This window comes from Podarcis vaucheri (genome assembly GCF_965113315.1).
Source record: "Podarcis vaucheri genome assembly, chromosome: 3".
NCBI classification, from domain to species: Eukaryota; Metazoa; Chordata; class Lepidosauria; order Squamata; family Lacertidae; genus Podarcis; species Podarcis vaucheri.
In genome coordinates, this window is record NC_138761.1 from 17,160,027 (window position 1) to 17,175,695 (window position 15,669).

General features: G+C 42.1%; 1 long non-coding RNA gene across 4 annotated transcripts in view; it reads left to right on the plus strand.

Annotated features, from left to right (window-relative positions):
• The window catches only part of LOC309529677, a 33,702-nt gene extending 18,591 nt beyond the window's left edge, over positions 1-15,111 (plus strand). For 2 of the 4 annotated variants that reach the window (XR_014218291.1, XR_014218293.1), the window contains exons 4-6: positions 1,663-1,791; positions 6,955-8,704; positions 13,768-15,111. This is a non-coding gene — a long non-coding RNA (uncharacterized lncRNA). Of the gene's footprint in view, positions 1-1,662; positions 1,792-6,954; positions 8,705-10,835; positions 11,755-13,767 lie in introns of all 4 variants that reach the window. The other 2 variants (XR_014218292.1, XR_014218294.1) reach the window with 2 other exon arrangements.
• The last annotated feature ends 558 nt before the right edge of the window (positions 15,112-15,669 follow it).

Below are 15,669 nucleotides of genomic sequence, written 5' to 3' on the forward strand. Positions count from 1 at the left end.
TATAGTCTAAAAAAGCACAACAGAAAAGGAAAAATGAATTGGAAGGGAGGAGAAAAAAGCAAACTCGGGCATTATCTCTTCGTTACAGCATTCTGTATTGACTAGCAGGAATAGAAATGTTTCAGTGAGAGGGCAAAAATAAAGTTGCTGGTCTTTCAACAGAGCTCATGGAGGAGCCTTGTAGTTCCATCTCTCTCACTCCTATAAGGTTGGAGTTAGTAAAAAGGTGCCTGAGCTGTTCAGCTTAGCTAAGCATGAATAAATTTATGTTGTCATATATTGTTCTTATTAAAAAGGAAGCTGTTTATAAGTCTACCTGTCTCTACGGAGTGCTGACCTGACAGCAGATCCTATTGAAGCATAGAAAGCTGACTAAGTACTCCACCCCTGGCCCACAGACAAAGAGATAATATTATACTTATTAATACCAAGCCATTCCTGTTGTATTCCCACCCTGTTGATGGATCCACCTGCAAGAAGCTGCTTTACGTTGGTATGTTCATGCTTTTCTTAATAACCTTACTTTATCAGATTTATGGAGGAAACCTGAGATTCGCTCACACATAATCTGCTTTGAGAGCCACAGAAAATGATTCTGCACACCTTAATCTCTCTTTTGTATTCAGAGTTGGGCATAGTCAAGATTTGCTCCCAACACTCTTTAACTATCCTGTTTTACAGGAGAGTGAAGTTGCTTCCCAGTTCCTTATTTGCATTTTCCTTCGTTTTTTTATTTGCAGTACAGAGGAACAGGGGGGAAAGCAGATATTCAAGAAATATTAACTTCCAGCTCGACAGTTCTCTGAGTCTATGAATGTCCAGCAAACTGGAAAAGGAAAAGGAACAAACACCAAAAGAACTTTGTGTCACCTTTAAGACAAACAGAATTATTGTGGGAGGAGCTTTGGCAACAATAAAAGTTGTGCCACAATCAAATTGTCGGTCTTTCAGGTACCATAAAACATGGAGCAGGGCCATAGTTCAGTGAAAGAGACGTGCTCATTATGCCTCTCCCATTCCAGGTCCAATCTCTGGCCTCTCCCATTAAATAGAGCTCAAACTCATAGCAGCACAAGAAATGATCTCTGCCTGTTATTAGTACAAAGAACATACCCTGGTTGCCAAGTTTCAACCACAAAGACCATGTGGATTTTAAAAAGGGACAGATCTGTCCTTCAAAACCTGGGGTGAAGAACGTGTGGTCTTCCACATGTTGCTGTTCTTCAATGCCCACCATACCTGACCATTGGCCATCTTGGCTGGGCCTGGTGGGAGTTGAAGTCCAACGACTCCCAGAGGACTACAGGTTTCCCTCCACTGCCCTAAACATGTAGTACAAGCACTACAGATGAATCGGGGCTCTCTGACACATGACCATCAATGTTTAGCTTGAGGTACTGTCTTTACTTTTTATTGAGCAGATCTGGAAGCCGTTTTGGCTGAAGAAAAGCATAGAAATACTTTAAATAAGTAGATTTTGTGACACAGGATTGCCCTTCACACATACTACAGGCAATACTGCTGTAACTCTAATATGGAGCAGTGAGCATACACCAGATCCAGAGAACTGCGAAGAATATGCCTGAAATCCTTGGTATTTGAATACATGAATCCTCTCCCCAATAATTTATTGTATTTTTATTTTTATTTTTTGCTTTTCAGAAAAAAAATGTCTTCCAAAGTGGCTCACACCAATCAAAAATAAAAGAAGATACTTGTGGCAGTTACTGTCTATAAAAAAAAGGGACACAGGCTCTCAGGCATACAAACAAAAAAGACAAGACACACAAAGTAAGGTGGAGTAAATGGGAAAATGTAGAGGAGGGAGATGATTTGGTAATGCCGGAATGTAGTTGTGAGTTGTAAGCAGGCATTTATTGCTAAGTTGAGCTCAGCTGATCTGCCTCGCAAGTGTGTTTTCTTTCACAGAAGTACAAAAGCAAGTGGTTCTTGTTCCTCTGGGCACTGTGTCCTTGCTTTTACAGTCCTAGGGTAACTGGGAGTTGGAACAGTAATCTTTCTGGTGGGGTAAGCCAAGCTCCCTACTGTTACTTGTTCTCTGGTTGGTGCCTGGAGCAAGGTTCATCTTTCCCTTAGCATGTGTTCTTCCTAGGTGGAAGGGTCCCTTGTTCCTCTGGGCAGTGACAAAAGTCATAAAGTTATGCCCCTCATTTCTGTAATCCTTAGGAGACAAGCAGTCCTTCCTTTCCTTGCTTCAGATTCTGCAGAGACCCAATAAGTATAAATACTCCAGGAACAAACAAAATTGTGATACACAAATTAGCTAAGACTTATAAAACATATTCCACACTAAAGCATTACAGAAATGGCAACCTGTTATACTAAATACGGATAATAGCATTCCATGGCTACTTCCCATGGATTTAGCCCTCAGGGAAACAAAAACATAAAAAATCCCCTTTCCGCCCACAAGTATTCAATGAAAGAGCCACGGAAAACTTATTCAGTTTCCATACTGTTGCTACCCGTGTTATCTGGTGACAAGTATCTTAGAAAGGAATCGGAACAAGAAACAGCAGGCACTTTCTGCCTTTTCTCGCTCCCACCTTTTACCTGTTTTGTTTGATTTATTGCTTTTTCTCCTTTTATTGTTTCGTGTGCTAGTAAAAGTGTGTGAGAATAGAAAGAGCACAGGGAGTTGTGTGTGTATCAGAAAGTATAATTGCTGTTAACAGAAGGCCTTGGAAAACCAATACACTTTTAAAAGTAATTGACAGCTCCCCAAAGCCCCAACCACAGCTTTTTACCATTCTTTAAATCACGGTGGTGGGGAACACAAGAGTATGTTTCTTAAGCAATCTTTATGAAGTGAGTTTGTCTATCTGCTCCATATCTGTAAGCGGATTATTTGTACAAGTGTACAATCTGCCCCCTTCAAAAAGTACTGCATATATACTTGTGTGTAGAACCCAAGAAGAACAGGCAGAGGTACCCAAGTGCTGAGAACCAGGTACAACTTTCCATGAGCTCAGCAAGCTATATTTATACAGTGCCCAAGGGCAATCTGAACAGGAGAGAGAGAGAGAGAGAGAGAGAGAGCGCTAGGCGAGGAGGAGTAACAGGCAAATGGAGACCATCAGGAAGATAAGAGAGAAATTAAAAGGCGAAGCAAAGGGCAAGGGTGGATTCTTGAGTTCGTCATCAGTGTAAGCAAAGCATGATCATTGTCTGCTAGACAGAGGAAACTATTACTCACTCATATTATTTGGTCACACAGAAACAACACACACTTTTTTCATGACACATTTTCTCATAAAAAACTGAACAAGAGCCTGTTGGATCAGGTCATTGGCCCATCGAGTCCAGTATCCTGTTCTCACAGTGGTCAGCTAAATGCCTGTGGCAAACTGCCAGCCAGCCCCATGCATGAGAGAACTCCAGTGGTTTCCAATAACCGTCTTCCTAAGTTTACTGGATGTAAAATGTATAAAAAGGTAAAGGACCCCTGACAGTTATATCCAGTCGCAAACGATTCTGAGGTTGCGGCACTCATCTCGCTTTACTGGCCAAGGGAGCTGGTGTTTTGTCTGCAGATGGTTTTTCCGGGTCATGTAGCCAGCATGACTAACCCGCTTCTGGCGAAACCAGAGCAGCACACGGAAACGCCATTTACCTTCCCGCCGGAGTGGTACCTATTTATCTACTTTGACATGTTTTCGAACTGCTAGGTTGGCAGGAGCTGGAACCGAGCAACAGGAGCTCACCCCATCAAAGGGATTCGAACCGGCGACCTTCCGATTGGCAAGCCCAAGAGACTTAGTGGTTTAGACCACAGCGCTACCCGCATCCCGGCTTAAAATGTATACTGGATGTAAAATAAGTATACTGGATGTAAAATATCCCAGGTTCAATTCATACTAGAGCTGAAGCTCCTCACTGACATGTGGCTGTGACCATCACAGCAACTGGGGATAAAAGGCTGTGAGCAGACAGGCAGCTATAGCTGTTCCTGAGCCTCACCTGTGTGATGTAGATCTCTGCCTGCTCCCAGACCCAGAGCATTGAGTTCTAGGATGCACATAGGTCATGGCTAGGTAGCCCATGGTGCTCCTAATACCCCACTGCTTTTTTTTCTACATATAGTAGTGCTGGTACTCACCATGAAGTTGTTCCAGTAAGTGCCACACTTTTTAACAACAACAAAAAGAGTTTCTGGTACTGCATATCCATGAATACCCCATTAAAAAAGCACTGCTAGTACCCAATCATATTTAAGCTATTGAAAGAGATTAGAGAACAGCAATAATGTGAGCATGCCTTACATGCCCAGGAGAACCCTCCTTACAACATATTTATTTCTATTCCCCTCCCATAGAACTGTAATTTGACTGTGAGACCTTTCCTTGACATTGGTTTTGTTTTTGCTTTCCTGTAACTGTTGAATTGTGTTCTGTTTTCCTTGTTGCAGTTGGTTGGATTTATATTTATACTCATTTTATTGTACCATTATGTATTTTAATAGGAAAGCAATGTATGTATTATTTCTCAATAATAATAATGATGATGATGATGATGATGAATTAATGCTCTAATAGGGTCTATCAGGTTCACTTTCTTTAGTGGAAGAATCTGCAAGCTTTTGAGCTACCAGTAACTCTTTTCTAGGTTTGATGAACAGTTCTATATTAGTCAAATGTTTGCATAGTCTCCCAACAAAAACACCTCCATCCAATACAATACATGACTTAATCTCTCTCTCTCTTTTATTTGGTCTGCCCATTGACTGTATCCTGCTCAGTACTTAATATTTGCAGCATCCATTTATTCTTCTTGGTAGGGAATATCTATTCTGCACCACTTCGTTGCCAGGTTCATGCCCTCCCTAGGGAGTTATCTGGCAGCAGCAGCAGCCAAACACTGGTCTGAAATTAGTCATGCATTGAGAACTGTAGCTTTAGCAGTAGTGTTGCTCCCAGAGGGAGAGGTGTGCTATTCCATATTTTTTTTTTTACAACAGAGAGCAGATAAAAAATAGTAACTGGAAAGCACGCGTGATGAAGTTGCTTGCCTGGCCAACTTCATTAGTATTAGCACATGTCCAGAGATTGACATTGTGCCCCCTTCTGCCTGTAAATTTTCTCTCCATTTGAAATTTCCCTTTACTCCTTGCTGGGAAGAGGGCTGTTGTATTCAAGTTCTGCTGGCTGGGCTCCCATAGTCATGTGAGTGTGAGTTGATCAAGATGCCGGACTATGATGGATCTTTGGCAGGGCTTTTCTTATATTCTTATGTCCTTTTAAGTAACCACTTTCTGGCTTCTCCCCAAGCATGCCTGCCTTGCGGATAACATGTGGTCTGTTCTGCTTCTTGATCTGATCCTCCAGCCTGCCCTGGGGCTACAACTCCCAAATTCAAACCTCTGAACTTTACTTTTTTGCTTGTCGCTTGCTTCCATCCAGTTTTCCAGGATTCTTAATAATTTCTAGTCTGGAATTTATCCATTCCTTCTGCATTCCAGTTGACCTGCTCTTGCCTCATCGCACCAGTTCTCCTTCACAAATCCTATGGAACTGACTGGGAGCAAGAGCACAGTTGCTCTCCTATTCATTCCAATGGAGTTTGCAAAGGACTTTTCAGTGGATTTTGCCCTGAATGCACAACTTGGATCTTAATCTAAATTTACATGGGTAGGCAAACTAAGGCCTGGGGGCTGGATCCGACCCAATCACCTTCTCAATACAGACCGCGGACGGTCTGGGAATCAGCATGTTTTTACATGAGTAGAATGTGTCCTATTTAAAACGCATCTTTAGGTTATTTGTGGGGCCTGCCTTGTGTTTTTACATGAGTAGAATGTGTCCTTTTATTTAAAATGCATCTCTGGGTTATTTGTGGGGCATAGGAATTTATTCCCCCCCCCCAAAAAAAAGTATAGTCTGCCCCCCCCCCACAAGGTCTGAGGGACAGCGGACCGGCCCTGTGCTGAAAAAGTTTGCTGATCTAAAAGGAACTGTACACATATATTCTCATGGCAATGTCTTACTCGTGCTTTGGCAATTTAGTACTAAAACGAGCAGCAGAACTCATTGCTTGCATATTATTATCAACAAGACGTATTTACAGAACATGTTGCATTTCAACATGGTAGCTTAACAAGTTGAAACACAGCCACCAGCTCTATTCATGCTCCTGAGTGTACAGGACTTTTGTGATAGCAATCTTTTCTGCTTCCTCTCATGATACGGTATGAGTCACTAAAGTCACTTTTGTGACCTGTTAAGAAGTGCACGCCTACCCCTTCCTAAAATGTCCAGTATGAAAGTTCACATTGACTTAAGCATTGTCTTCTCAAAAGCAGACAAACAACATTTTTCATAAGAGTAAACATTCCACATAGGCATCACCAAACGTGCTGCAAAATGACATGCTTAGAAGGAGAAGAACTACCTTCGAAGTTGCATCTTGTAGTAAAGTCATAAAATTGTGAGAGAGAGATGGAGGGCCTTTTCAACACAAAGGTCTGTGGCTTTAATTCAAGTTTGCTGTGAATATGTCAACCGCTTACTGACAGAAGCAATTAAATAACCCCATGCCCTTGCTTTTTCATCTCACTTCAGGTTCTGGGTAATCCCTTCATTGTACTAAAACTGAGGAGGACTAAATACAAAGAACAGTTTTCTGAAAATAACCTATTTCATAAAGATTCTCACTTAAAAAAATCTGATGGGCTACTAGCTGGAATGACAAACACATTGGTTGGATGTTGCTCTGGAATTTTTACTAGGAGATTTACACAATTTTCTTGAACCAAAACTAAGAAGCAGATTTGTGTTGGGTTGCCAGACCATTAAAATGTTCTTGGGAACAATATATAAGTTTATAAAGCTTCAAGTGAAGAACTCAAACTATTATCTTTATTCTGTCGTGCGTGTGAAAATGACCATGGAGATTCCTTCTGTGCCCATATATGGTGTTGTCTCTTTCACTTCCCAGCTGCTGTTTTCTCCCATCTTGGCTTCGGGCAGAACTGAATATCGAAGTTTCTCAGGTCTTATCTCTCCGTTCCTCGCTTCGATGTCTCAGAACAGGCGACATTCTGCTAGAAACCATTCTGTCACAGATCTTCACCATTTCCCCCTCTTCCTAGGAAAAGGTGGGCAGTTTTCGTACGTGCTGAAGATTTAATACTCCTTTCCAACTCCCATAATCTATGCAGCATTCTTATCACAGCCCCCCAATTCTTTTCCTTCCAGCAAGATATTTATGCCCCAATTAAACTTTATCTTAGATTACATTCTGTCAGTAGCACCCACAAATCTCAGTCTCTTTTTCCTTGTCTGTTGTTTTTAAACAGAGGTGAGAGAAATTACTATGTCTTTCCAACACAGTCCTACTTGAGCTTCCTCTCCCCCTCCGTCCTTCATTTCAGATCACACACAGTTTCCATTTTTGCTTGTTAATATCAATACTACTCCAACATCACTTCCTCACTTGTAAATATATTTTTATCTTATATTCCGGAGAGGGTTGCTGAATCACAAATATATAAAAGAAACTTAGAATAAACAAACCATGGGCTTCCCTCTCCCCAAACGACCCTCACGCCGAATAAATTCTTATCTTAATTCAAACCTTTGATCCATGTAGCTGGCATATTCAGCAGTACGTTGCTGCAACCCTTTCCCATCACATGCCGGTAATTTAAAGCCAATTAAAGATCCAATTAAACAGAGAACCTGGGGGGAATTTGGTATCCTTGTTTTTTGTTTGGCAATGATCCCCTGCTGTTATGGGGGCTGCCTATACAGGTGAGACCGGGAGCCCTTTATAGGGAAGTTTTTTAATGTTTAATGTTGTATTATGTTTTTATATATATTGGAAGCTGCCCAGGGTGGCTGGGGCAACCCAGTCAGATGGGTGGGGTGGTAGTAATAATAATAATAATAATAATAATAATAATAATAATGGAACAGGATGTCCCTATTTTTATCAGAGAAATGTTGGAGAGTATGGAATTAAGTAGCAGTAATAAGTTTCCCTTGTAACAAATACATGGGGCAAAATGTATAGTCCATGTGCATGATATTGCATTTCTCTTTCAGGCATCCTAAGAAAAGCAAAGAGCTACCTGGAGGTTATATTTAAGAAAGCGTATTAATTTTCTAGTGCCTCTGGTCTAGCGAACAGAGTGGCATCACCAAGAATGCAAAAATTGATCGCTAAAATCTCAGTTCAATATATCCGCCTTATAGGAAGGAATACGTTATTGCACCAAGGAGTGATTAAAGTTTAGCCAAACAATTGCTCTTCTGGGCTTGACTAAAATTTCTTAGGAGAAATGTTACTCATTTTCTGTGAGCACTATTGCACCACCCAAGAATTCCCCAAATATATGTAGCAAGTTAAGTCTTGTTATTGTGGATAAATAAAGGTAGCAGTTGGGGTGGAATCCAGTTCAAAGAAAGCAAAATCCCACACCTTTCTGTATCGCAAGACAAACAAGCTTTCGTGTGTCATCAGCCTAAAGCTTACTTAAACCCTTGTTTAAATTTATAAGGAAAGTACAGACTCAAGCTTGATTGAGAGTCAAATACTTGAACAGAAGCAAAGTGTGACGATGACCCTCTGGTTTCTGTACATGCTCAAAGTTCTTCACTGCTGCAGCTTGTATGCAACTGTCAAGAAAACAAAAACCAGCTAAGGCAGGAGGAGGAATCAAAGGAAATAAACATAAACGAAAAGGGTGAGTACTACCATGGCTCCTGCTTTTTTCAACAAGAAAGGTATTTCTGTTGAACCGTATGCCCCACTTTCCTATAACTATTGTGCCTATAGCGAAGGAGCCCTCTATATAGCAGAGACTCTCTGTTCACTTTCTAGTCGGTTTCTGTGGCTTTCCAGACTTCTCCCAGAACAGAAATATGTTGGAATTAGAATGCAGAAGTGTCTACTGCGGTAAACAGAATGTAGAAGTGTTTTTCGGGGGGCAGGGGAAGCAGCAAAAATGCACACTTTCACATGCCAAAAATCTTGCACAACACACAGACACAGACCACAGCATTCTTCTAGAACACAAGCTAAAATGCAAATATGTGTGATGGTATAGTGTACAGTGAATACAACCATCATTCACTGGGGACATGAAATCACTGGAATTAAGACACTAGCTGCAGAAATGATTCCTTCAGCTCTCTTTCGACACAGTGTTAAAAGTGCAATTTCAGCAACCAACAGTGCCAGCACCTGGAGTGCTAGGTTACATATGATAATAAAAGAAAACACTACGTTTTAAGTAGGGTATGGGGGCAGGATACAGTAGAAGTATCTGACATGCAAGTCCTTTTCTAGGTTTTGCATGGGTGGGTCCAAGGTTGATCATTTGATACAGAGTTTGTGGCTGAGGGGTGGAGGCAGGACCCAGCTGCTGTTCTGAAAGCCCCAGGTAACGTTCAGCAACCATTGAGCCTTCTTGTTGATCTGGGTCTGTTGGGGCAGTAGTGTATAAAACGTGTTCCACAAATCATGATTTGCACTTGCCAAGAGCTGAGTCAGCCAGGTCTGTGGTTTTAACAGGCGATAAACCAGTAAGATAAACTGGAATTCTATAGGAGGTTAAATCTCTTATTTATTGATATGCCCTGTTTGTAAAATATTGGACGAAGCAGATATAGATTTGAAATTTACAAAAAGAACACAAATAGAAAACAGGAGGGGTAAGAGAGGAGAAAAACAAAAGTAGATGCTACGTGACTCTTCCCATCCCTCTTGAGGGCAAGAAGCTAGCAACCACAGCAACAAGAATTTCCCTATGGTAACAGCAGTCACGAAATTAAAAGACGCCTGCTTCTTGGGAGAAAAGCAATGACAAACCTTGAGTATGCACTGGCTGAAGAATTTGTAGTGCTTCCTTTCGCCTAGATTGCCCTCTTGAACAAAACAGTCAGGATATCCCACCTACTCAGGGCACTGTTGGGATGCGTCCGGGGAGACAGGGGCATTTGGCAGGCCCCCAGCTGGCTCCAGCCACCGGCCGGCAGCCGGGCGAACTCCAGTACTCGGAACAGCATCAATCAGCAACTCGAGCCTCCAAACCCTTTGGAGACTGAGCATGCTCTTATCAGCAGATTGAATAAATCTCCACAACGGAAGTGGCGGACAGAGACATGTGTAGGCATTATTTACAGGCGTTTATTCAGCATAGCTCAGGAACAAAGGAAAAAACATGTCTGCTTCCCTTCGTGTCCAAGCAAACAGCAGTACAGCAAAAGCAATATACAACGGAAGTTCCCAGCAGACTGTGCTGGAAGTAAACAGACATGTGACATACAATAACTCCACATATCTGTTCCTCTTAAGGCAGAACAGAACATCAATATCCTAACAGGCACTAGCACCCTCAGTGGTGCTTTCTTTTCATGAAGCCATTTGGGGCCAAATGAGGGGAGAGACTACATCAGGCAAGGCCTCCTTCCACCTGCCTTGCCCCACCCTCTGCTTCTCAGTGTGTATTGTATTGTTTTATGTACTGTGGGCTTGCCGTTGTTTTATTGATTATAGTTTAGATATTATTGTAACTTTTGAGTGGATTTCTGTTTAACTTTAAATGTTGATACTATTATTTTATACTATTCTAATGATTGTTGAATGTTACTTTTTTGATGGAGGTTGCCTATTTTAAAGTTATGTTTTATTATCACATTTTTGTATTGCATTAGATTGTTATAAGATGTACATTTTTTGTTTCTTCAGCTTGTAAACCACCTTGAGTATTGTAAGATAGAAAGGCGGTATACAAATTAAAAATGATGATCAAATGTGCTGGCCTCCTGAAGCGAGGTCCTTCAGCATCCTTAACTGGCTGCCTTTGCTCTAAGGACGTTTGGATTCCCAAGGGCCAGTTCTCTCCTGTGCAAGTGTGATTCACTTAATGTTTACCCAACACTGGGTATTTGGCATCCAAAGGCTTGGACGGTTGTTGTTGGCATCCGTCTGTCTCGAGGGACAATGGAGTGCGCCTCCGGGGGTGAAGTCAGAGCACTGTGCTAGCAGCACCAAAGTGACCTCACCAGGGCGCAAGCCTGGGCAGTGTGTATGGAGGTCCTGGACTGCCCAGACAAGACTCCCCTCTCAGCCTCGTTGATGTGGTCCAAAGGAAAGCAGAGCAAGACATTTGGCACCAGCTTGGCTGCAGGAGTTGCCTAAATGGCATGAACGGACTGCACTGAAAAATACCATAGTTGTTTTGGTAACACGGAAATCAGAAGTCTCTGTTGGGCAAGGTCTTTTTGATGGATCATTCATATGTGGCTATCACACAGCTTGAGGAATATGCATGGGATAGTTAGCATAATGGTGTACCTATTCTTGTTCAGTTACCAGAAAAGTTACTATGTTAAGGTGCGGCAGCATAAAAGAGAAAAAGGGCAGTGGCAACATTGCCCCACCTTGCTGTTTGGCAGTTGCTAAATGGACTTTGACTGCAGCCGTTGAGTTTCCTTTTACACACCCGACACTGCAGGCTTTATTGTATTGGCTTGGGTGGAAGGCACTTTTTATGGACTATGGTGCATGTATGTATCATAAGAGCTGTCCTACCCACTATACGACAATGAACTGCTCAGTTCTCAGAAAATGAAAAGAATCTGCACCAAGCACTGAGCAAGCATTGGCTGCTTTAACTCACAGACTGTATTTTGCTGTTGCCACACCTGGATGCATGCTTGCAAAAGAAAAAATAAATCTAAACCTTCAGGAAACCCCATATTCTGGACAAAGGGATACTTGGGAAAACAGGTGATAAATTATTACAAAGTCTGTAGTATGTAGGCTGGGGTGTGTGTGTGTGTGTAGTTTATTGTGAACTTACCTGATGTGTTTGCAGAGTTGGACATTCTTTTGAGCATGGAGCAGTTTTGCAAAGAAAGGTGTTTTGATTTGCCTTTTTAATGGCACAGTGCCTCCTTTGTCTTTAATGTGTAGTTAAAAACAAATTCAGCAAAAAAGCTTTTCCTGGCATGAGGAGGAAACAATGGGGAAGAGAAGGAGGTTTCCTCTTCTACATTTTTGCTTGCCCCAGTGTTAAAGACAAGCCTTGCTTAAAAAGGGGGGGTTGGTACTTGCACAAACCAAGCACTTTGTTCCTTCCCCCACCCCTTATTTTATTAGAAATTTCTAGCCACAAAAGCATCATCATGCCTTTAAGATCTTTTGTAAGCTTTAAAATTGGCATCCACATTGGCAAATCTTCCACACACTGTCCCAGCTCCTGCCAACCTAGCAGTTTGAAAGCACACCAGTGCAAGTAGATAAATAGGTACTGCTGTGGCAAGCTGGTAAACAGTGTTTTCATGCACTCTGGCTTCCGTTGCGGTGTCCTGTTGCACCAGAAGCGGTTTAGTCATGACCCGGAAAGCTGTCTGGTGGACAAACACCGGCTTCCTCGGCCCGAAAGCGAGATGTGTTCCGCAACTTCATAGTTGCCTTTGACTGGACTTAACTGTCCAGGGCTCCTTTACCTTTACCTTTTTTATATCCATAACACAGTACAAAAAGAAGTAGTTTTCATCAGCCATCAAGGACACTGAAGATCCCTCCTCTGTCTTGCCTGCTATCATCTTTTAAAACCACGGACAAGACTGATTCAAGTTGCAATCCAAACCCCTGATCCACCACATTAGGAAGGGGATTGGATGGGCAGAGGTTCCCCTCACCATCACTGCCACACCCAAAACAGTTCAACTGCTTCCATTATTCTCCAGCTTGCTAAAGGGGTAGGCAGAAGTACTGCCAGCGGGATTCCTATTGAGGTAGCCAGTGGAATGTTCTAACACAGTGTTCCAGGGATGAGGAAGGCTAGTGGCCAAGCTGGGCCAGAATCCGCGGAACCTGAGCTGGCGCCACTGCTGTCATTTGAGCAGTTTTACCTGCCTTCCGCTGCAGGGGTGCCGATGCAGCAGTGGCTACACCACTCTGTCACAAGCCCTGGTTCCCTGCAGATGGTTTGGATTGCACAGGTAACTCTTGGCCAATGCAGTTGCGGCTTGTGGAGTTCACATCCTGCCCCCAAAAGCCACTTGGGAAGACAAACATTCTGTCTTGCGGGTACTAAAGGCACAGGAGTGTTGTCAAAGAAAAAGTGGCAACGCTGCTGCCTCTAGCTTGGGAAAGGTGAAATTGCTTTGTGTAGAAACTCCTTTTCAGAAGGGGAAGTTGAGTTCCGGGTGGTGACTCATGAGTCACAGAAGTCTGGCTGAATTTCCCAGGGGAATCACAGAGGAGGAGCTCCCTTGGAGCCTCTCTGTTTGCGGGAAGCTCACTAGTGCCACATACTGAGTAACTATTGTTCTTAGCAATTGGATGCATAAAGTGTGCATTTCAAAAGGCAAGAAAACAAGAGCGCTGCTGGATCAGAGCGAAGGTCCATATAGGTGGACTGCAATCCTACTTACGCACACTATAGATGCAAATAAAGCTGCCAATATCACGAGACTTTCCTAAATATCCTTAGCACAAAATTTGCCTTTATATTTTTTACAGTGCCACTGGCTCAGCATTTTCACTGAGCTATCTACTGTGCTCCAAAGATCCTTTCCCTAGTTAGTCACAATTAGCTCACGCCCCATCAAGGAATGCTTAGATTAGAATTCTGTTTGCCCCAGTGACTTCACTTTACACTTTCTGACTTACATCAAACCACAAATCCCTGGAGGAATAGATTTGTTTGGCTTGTGCTGTCAACATTGCTCTAATACAAACCATAACAATTAATCGCAAATCCTCTGGATACACACTTTTCTTTTCTTGCAGTGTAATCTTGAACAAACATCTGAACCCTGTTCAAAATTTTGCTCCCCTAATCTAATGCCTTCATCTGCCTCAGCTGCAGCAAAACTTGCCTGTCTGGTCTCAGTCTCTACAGCCACAGTAGCTGCGATAACTCTCCAACGGTTTGACTCCAACCCTGAAGGTGCAATCCTCCATTGTTTCTTGAGATAGACGGATGCCAACCAGTCTTTAGAATAGAGGTGTATGTACGTGCTTAATGCTCATTTGCTGCCTGCATATTTGCAGCACTTGTAACTTCTATTTTCATGTCCATGTAATAAACTGAACTTTACTGCTTCCTATTGTGACATATACTTGATCCGGGTATACGTATAAGGGTTAAAGGTAAGCATACATTTTTATCAAAAGCACTGTGACTCCATGCAAAAGGTTCCTTTCTTCTAACGGCTGTACACTGAATTCATGCATGTGACAGACAAGCATGTGGGCTGAGATGCACATCTCTTAACACTACTTTCTGTCACAGCACTCAAAAGGTGTATTGCACATGGGTATCTCAAAAATACATGGCAGAATGCACAGGAATCATTTAGCAAAACACAAATTGAAAATCCATACATGTGGAATTTCCTGACCGGTAGTCCCGATTCCAATGGATAGCTTAGAAAGTGAGCCGCAAGCCTTCTACAAAATCTAATTTTAAATTGTATCGTAACAAACTGCAGGAAACATGTCCATGCACACTCCGAAGCCAGACCTCTCTACAGCCAAGGAGAGCAGCATGCTTTCTCCTATTGCAATGAGCCAGTGTTCTTTGCCCGACAAAGCCGTTTCGCCTACCATAGAAACTTACTGCAGCTATATTATCAATAATTAATCCCAATGGAGGATGAATCACAAAGGAGCAGCTGACTGCAAAGTGTGGCGTTTGCTTTCTTGCTGCGACGACTGAAGAGGAACAGAGTTGTCTTAAGCTAGGGCTGAGAGACATCTTAAGGGACTGCCAAATGCAGAAATCACAAAGAACAAGACTAGTTATTTCTCAAGTTTCTAATACTTGGCGCACTATTGCTTTTTCTGGATTAAAAATAGAGATACTATATGAACGAGAAATATTTTTCTATTTTCTCCGAGCAGATAGGGGTCCTTGAAATTTCAGGACAGGACAGGTATAGACCGCTATCATTCTGCCCTCCCTTTTCAACCAGTTAGCAAAGGCTTAGGCATGGAACTTAATACCACAATTCATCCCCTTTCACTATGTCCAGAACCTAAGTGGATTGGGCCCTGAACATTTGGAGATAACTTTCGCACGCTTACTCTGAATAGACTGAGCTACCGATTAACTACCTTTTCAAAAAAGAAAACCGGATGTAAGGTAGGACCTAGAAACTCCCCTGAAATAATTGTACACTATGCTTATGCGTTTCAAGTGCACTGGGGCTGTATGCTGTTGAAATGTAGATACCAAAATATCTGAAAATGTACTTAGTTCAGAAAAGAACTTCCATAAGGTATTTTTTTATATGATCACAACAGCAAAACCTTTACATGCTAAATAAAAGATATATGGAATACCCCAGCTTAGAGGTTGGCTTGTTAAGTTATAGAATTCAACAATTATCAATAAACTAAAATGGGTGTCTTTTGCGTAAAGGTAGGCAGCAGCAGAGTTGAGCAGGAATGATAATTTTTAAGAAAATACTGGAATACCGAGTGTAGTTTATGGTAATCCATTTTCTTTAATAAAATTTGAAGGTAATAATGGGCTGGATCCAGATTATGTTAATTGGACCTTAGATCCCATTAGAATCAATGGCAAGTTAATCACTAAATTAGTTCCCACTGATTTCAATGGGACATACATGCAACTTAACTCCATATGGATCCCACCCAGGGTTTATTATTTTTGAACTTTCAAAA